Source organism: Cololabis saira, chromosome 12 (assembly GCF_033807715.1).
Source record: "Cololabis saira isolate AMF1-May2022 chromosome 12, fColSai1.1, whole genome shotgun sequence".
Taxonomy (NCBI): Eukaryota; Metazoa; Chordata; class Actinopteri; order Beloniformes; family Belonidae; genus Cololabis; species Cololabis saira.
Genome location: NC_084598.1, coordinates 44,984,979 through 44,992,152, shown reverse-complemented (window position 1 = coordinate 44,992,152; position 7,174 = coordinate 44,984,979).

Genomic DNA, 7,174 nt, shown 5'->3' with positions numbered 1-7,174 from the left:
CCTCCCACCGAGGAACATGGTGGTCCTGAGACCTTCTGCAGGTCCGGAGGTCAACGTAAACTTCCTACGTTAAATACAAACCAAACAAAGCTGGGAGGAGGAGGAGGAGGAGGAGGAGGAGGAGGAGGAGGAGGAGGAGGAGGAGGACATGAATAAAAACATCACTTTACTTCACCGACTTGTTGGTGACTTTGTTTTCTCTGTGACTTTAAATCATTTTAACCGATGAGACACAAAAACATTCAGGTTCCATGTCGGGCTGGATGAGAACTGTTACCATGGAGACCAAAACTGGTCTGGTTCCAGACCTGTAGAGCAGTGGTCCCCAACCCCCGGGCCCCGGCCCGGTACCGGGCCGTGGGTCATCTGGTACCGGGCCGCACAGAGAGAAAAAATTATTTCTGTAGCCCCGACTGATGATGGATGACTCTCAAACTGATGGTTCACAATGTTTTTATTCCTTGGATGTAAATACACTGCAAACACACCGTAAGAGCTATAAAGAAATAAAATAAAATAGAGTTAGTCCTTCTACATTCATATAAGTTTCATTTAACTTAAATACAGACCGACGCAGCTGCTGCTCGCTCGGTAATAACAGCTACAGGCTGATTTATGGTTCCGCGTTACACCTACGCAGAGCCTACGGTGTAGGGTGCGCGGCGACCCGTAGGCTACGCCGTCGATTTAACGCGGAACCATAAATCAGGCCTACCGTTGACAGCAAAACTCAATATGTACATAAATAAGGCATAACATTTGCAAAGAAAACAAATCCTTATCAGAAGGTGCTTTTTGTGTCAGTTGGCCACCACTTTAGCTTTCAAGACACTAGTTTAGTCTTGCAGACATACTTTCTACTGCCGTTAAACTTTTACCATCAAAGTCCGAAGCTCACGATGTTTACAATTTCTCGGCGAGACGCCTTCAAAATAAAAGCACTAAATATCGGTCTCCTTAATAAATAAAATAAAAGCCTGGCTTTAAATAACGTTAATGAGACTTAAAAACATAAAAACACATTTATAGAAATACTCATATCAAAGGTAATTTACAATTTCCATTATTTTATTTTATTTTTTCGAAAATTATGTTTTATTATTCATTATTATTATTACTATAGAGAAAATATCACAGTTTTTAATGCCGATCTTGTCATTTTATTTAGTTTTTATCAACTACACCTTTAGATTGGGCCGTGAAAATATTGTCAGACATTAAACCGGTCCTGGTTCAGAAAAGGTTGGGGACCACTGCTGTAGAGGACCTGCAGGTCTGGATCTGGACCCTAGTGGTCTGTAGAGGACCTGCAGGTCTGGATCTGGACCCTAGTGGTCTGTAGAGGACCTGCAGGTCTGGATCTGGATATTTCTGCCGTGTTCCTCCCTCGTTAGCGTTGCCCCGGTAACCGTTAATTGTCTTCACTATGGTGCAGGTTTATTCAGATGTGGCATGTTGAGATAAACTGGTTCTTAATTAGTTCTTTAATTGGTAGGAATCCGGACTCGTTAGTTCCCAGAGGTCTTAAACACCGCAGAGAGAGAGCAGGAGACGCAGAAGGAGGTTTTCAGAGGACCCCCTTGCTGTGGAGACCCCGAGACCCCCCAGACCCCCCAGACCCCCAGAGGGTCCTGCTGGCTTCAGAGACACCAGTCAGATCTGCAGACCTGAAAACAGGAACTACAAAGACCAGTTCTACCTCAGATGTTCCAGGACCAGAGGGGGGGCTTTGAAAATCAGGAACAAAGACGACCCTTCAGGACCCGGACTGAAGTCCCCCCCTGCTTGGTATCAGAGGAGCAGCTTTGATCTGAAACACAATGCAGGATTATTAATCCCCAAAGAACCACTAGGGTCCAGATCCAGACCTGCAGGTCCTCTACAGACCACCAGGTTCTGGTCCTGCTGGTCTGGACCTGGACACCTGTCCAACAGATGAAGGCTGGCTGAAACTGGGTCATGTGGTTCAGCATCCTCTGCCGGTGGCGAAGAGCATCTCTGAATGCACAACACCGGATCCTGCAGCGTGGGAGTGAGGGGGGCAGGATAACGGCCCGGTCAGGGTGACGGCCCGGTCAGGGTGACGGCCCGGTCAGGGTAACGGCCCGGGCAGGGTAACGGCCCGGTCAGGGTAACGGCCCGGTCAGGGTGACGGCCCGGTCAGGGTAACGGCCCGGTCAGTGTAACGGCCCGGTCAGGGTAACGGCCCGGTCAGGGTGACGGCCCGGTCAGGGTAAACGCCCCGTCAGGGTGACGGCCCGGTCAGGGTAACGGCCCGGTCAGGGTGACGGCCCGGTCAGGGTAACGGCCCGGTCAGGGTGACGGCCCGGTCAGGGTGACGGCCCGGTCAGGGTGACGGCCCGGTCAGGGTGACGGCCCGGTCAGGGTAACGGCCCGGTCAGGGTGACGGCCCGGTCAGGGTAACGGCCCGGTCAGGGTAACGGCCCGGTCAGGCGGGGGAGAGATTTGTCCCTCAAGACTCCTCTCCCTGGCCCTGCCCCTTCTCAACCTTTCCCCGACCCTGAACCCCAACCTGGGACTTGCTGATTGGGCCGGAGCTTCGGGAGCTGCTGCTGGCCTGTGGTCCCCACCCCTGGTCATCCCGCTGCTGCTTCCACCTGCCTGCGCCTTCATCCATCATCCATTGTCCATTCATCATCCATCCATCCATCCATCCATTCATCCATCATCCATCCATCATCCATCCATCCATCATCCATCCATCCATCCATCCATTCATCCATCATCATCCATCCATCCACCATCCATCCATCCATCCATCCATCATCCATCCATCCATCCACCATCCATCCATCCATCCATCCATCCATCCATCCATCATCCATTCATCCATTATCTACCTCCATAATTTTAAACATTTGACATCAAATTCTTCTTCTTCTTCTACCTCTTCAATAAACAGATTTGATTTTATATTTAAAACATTATTAAAGGTATAAACTACAGCTTTCATTGTGAAACGGTTGTGAGGCTGCGATGGATTAAACACTAAACGTGACGATCTACAGACCTCATAAACTCCACTAGCAGCAGAAAACAGAAACATGGAAACATTTTATTAGTTTAGTTTATTGTTGGTTTTTGTCCTTGAACAAACGTCACAGTAGATTTAAGCTGCACATCTTTATTAACGAGACACATTTTAATTAGTTCCAATCGAATTCCTCCGTTACAAAAGCTGAGTTTTTGGTTCCTGCAGGCAGAAACACTTAAAGGGAAGTGTTTCCTCAGAGTGTGAAGATCTGAGCCTCCGATGATGTTACAGCGCTCACATAAGCAGGAACCAGGACTAGTAACTAAAACCAGGACTAGAAACTGAAACCAGGACTAGTAACTGAAACCAGGACTAGTAACTGAAACCAGGATTAGTAACTGAAACCAGGATTAGTAGAACTAAAACCAGGACTAGTAACTAAAACCAGGACTAGTAACTAAAACCAGGACTAGAAACTGAAACCAGGACTAGTAACTGAAACCAGGACTAGTAACTAAAACCAGGACTAGTAACTGAAACCAGGACTAGTAACTGAAACCAGGACTAGTAACTGAAACCAGGACTAGTAACTGAAACCAGGACTAGTAACTGAAACCAGGATTAGTAGAACTGAAACCAGGACTAGTAGAACTGAAACTAGGACTAGTAACTGAAACCAGGACTAGCGGAGCTGGAATCCCATGTCCCTTTGAGCGACTTGTTTCCCTCATTGGTCCCATATAAGACAAAGTTACCCAAACCGTATTCGGTACCGGGTCCAGGTCCTGCCCTAAACCCTGCTGGGTCTGGGGTCGCTGGTTTAAAAGATCCACCTGATTCAGAACTTCACTTAACTGTTCACAGAGCACAGAGAACACCCCAGATAAATATATGCATGCTTTATGGTTCTGTACACCGGTACAGAGGTTCTGGAAGGAGATTTGTGAGGATTTATCCACATGGATCAACTACAGAATCCCAGTGTGCCCCACGATATGTATATTAGGTCACCTGGGAGATATTCAAATGGAACCTAACTGGACACACCGGGTTCTCACTGCCTTATGTATCGCAAAGAAAACCATCCTAGTAAATTGGAAACAAAAATCCAGTTTATGTATCAACCATTTTAGGAATCTTTTATCAGATCATATTAGTAGTGAGATAATGTCTGCTTCCACTGAACAACATTCGGCTGAATTGCACTCTCTCTGGTCCCCGATTATGGGGCGGGGTGGCACCGGGGTGGCACCATTCTCAGGTGTCTATGTCTTATGTTGTCAGTATGAATGGGGGGATGTTGGACTGGTTCTCCCTCCGTCTTGGGGCTCCGGCGACGCCGGGGGCGCCCGTGGAGGTACGGTGGGGCCCTGGTCCGGCTCGGAGGGCTGGCCCCCGTCTACTGGATGGCCGGTGGAGGAGCATGGGTGTCTTACCAGGGCCGGCTCTGCTTTTCCTGCTTCCTGGCTTCGGCTTCTGCTCCCCCTCCTTCCCCCCCTACACGATTCATACGCACATAGGTGAAGGGGCGGGGGGTCCGCGTCGTGGGGGGCATTGTCCCGCGTGGCCCGGCACTCCCCGCCTCGCGGTTTTAACAGCAATGTAGACACTGCACATTCAACACTTAATAAATACATTTGACAAGGACACGTAGTTCGGGAGGGGGGGGGTTGGTGTCAAATCGATACTTGGCCCTCCCCATCCCTGTTTTTATGGCATTAATCACATGCACTCAACACCAGGGTTAGGAGGGCCTGGGATAGATGGGTCGCGATGCCTGGGCCTGGCGGGGCTCGCCGTGCAGCCTGGGGTGCCTTCTGGCGGTGCTGGACCCCCCCGGGGAGGGGGAAACGGTGCGTGATTGTGTGTCTGTGTCGGTGAGAATGCGGTGTGGAAGGGTCCTGCCATGGAGGATTTGAGCCTCCATTGGCAGGACAACAAAACTTAATAATTTATCAATATTATTGCTGGCGGTGGGTTGCCTCCCTCCTACTTCTCCCCTCTGTGGGGTTGCTGGTGGCCTGGGTTCCGGGTTCTTCCTTGTCGGCCTCTGGTCTCGCGGGTGGCGGGGTTGCTCCCCCCCCTCCCCCACTATAGATACACTTCAGGTGGAGCTTTGTTTGGTATATCACACACACACACACACACACACACACACACACACACACACACACACACACACACACACACACACACACATATAGCCACTCAGTCACATACATATACACACACACACATAGCCACAAAGACATGTACACACACACGTACGCACACACATACACACACACACACACACACACACACACATGATCGTATACATACACGCATACACACACATAGACATACACACTGGCTTGTTTTTGGGGTTAGGTAGCGGTAGCGGTAGCTTAGCTCAGACTGCGATCCTGATCTCAAGATTTGGGTCGATTGCTGTTATTGTTTTGGTTGGCTCCGTGCCGGTTTCGTGTTTTGTTTGTGGTTTTTTTGTTGCAGATTTCCAGTGCTTGACGTGTGTCTTCGTGTGTTCCTGCTTCCTGGATTGGCAGTGGATGTCGTCACCCATCCACCCCTCCAAAAAAAAAAAAAAAAATAAATCACTGGGTTTGTATGTGTATATTTATGTATGTGTATGCATATGTATGCGTATATGTAGCTACGGTCATGGCCTTTGATACGGTGGCCGAGACCCGCCATTGCTGAAAATTAAAGAAACGCTGCAAATCAAAGGAAACGCTTTGCAAATAAAAGAAACCCTGCAAATATAAAGAAACGCTGCTGCAAAAAAAACAAAAAACGACGCAAATAAAAAAGCCACAACGGAAGTGAATTACCGGGGACTATTTTTGCTAATGCACCGGTGTTTTTACATGAGAGGAGAAGAAGAAGACGAAGAGGACGTAAGTGAAAAGGAAGAAATAAGAAGAGCAAGGAATAAAAAGAACAACGAACGAGAAAATAAGTGAAAAGGTTAGTGCTCAACGTCGCTACGTGTAATTATTAATGTGCAACGCCGGTGCATCGGCAAAAATAGTCCCCGGTAATTCACTTCTGTTGTGGCTTTTTTATTTGCGTCGCTTTTTTATATTATTTGCAGCGGGGTTTCTTTCTGTTTGCAGCGTTTCTTTTATTTTCAGCAATGGCGGGTCTCGGCCACCGGACTTTGAGGCACAAATATGTTTACGTTTAAGTTTTTCTACAGACCTTCTGATTGCACTTTTGTTATTGCACTAAACATGTGCACTATTACAGGATGGATGTTCTGCTTTCTTTCTATTGTTTTGTTTTATATTGATTTATACAATTGTAAATTAAGCAGGACAGGTTTCTGTTTAAGAAAGACACTTATTTTATTCAGTTCATTTTGTTATTTTGTATTAAAGTGAATTGCTGGATAATAATTTGTTTTCCGTGTGTTCATGGCATTCAAAAATATGCATCTAATTCAATTCAGGTTCGAGTCAAATAGTTAAAAAGATCGTTTCACTCACAAAATAAGGGGCTAAAAAAATTAACCAGGCTAGGAAGGATGAAGGGAACCGGGTTGGCCGGCCCTGCAGATGAGGTGACCCTGATTTATTTATCAGGGAGTTGGCGACCCTAGCTAGAACCCCCACCGGGGTAACCTGTACGGGGGGGGGGCGGTTACTCAGACCTAAGGTCCTGAAATCAAGTTTAGTAGTAGTAGTAGTAAATATTTATTTCGGTCAATCACAAACAAAAATCAACCAACAAGATAACACAGGTTTTTCCCTGGTCAACATCGTGATTATTTGACCGAAAAGGTCTGGGCTTGAAGCATAAAGCTTATCTTGCCCACCTTGCCCAAGTTAAGATCAGAAACACTTCTGGAGTTATTAAATTGTACTTTTTTAAATATATTTATCCTACATCTTCTTCATTTTTCCAATCTTTCAATAATTAGGGCCCGAGCGCTGACAGTGCGAAGGCCCTAATGTATCTGTAGGAAATGTTTTTTCTCGTTTTTGTTTTTCTCGTTTTTCTTCCGACAAAAGGAGGGCCTTTTTCCCCCCTAAACGTGCCCCAAAAGTCACCAAATTTTGCAACAAGCCAGGCCTGGCGATAAATGTGATATTTCATGGTTTGTATTAATGGGCGTGGCCTAACGGCTCAACAGCGCCCCCCGGAAAACTTTGTGCCTCAAGCCCCACAATACGGTTT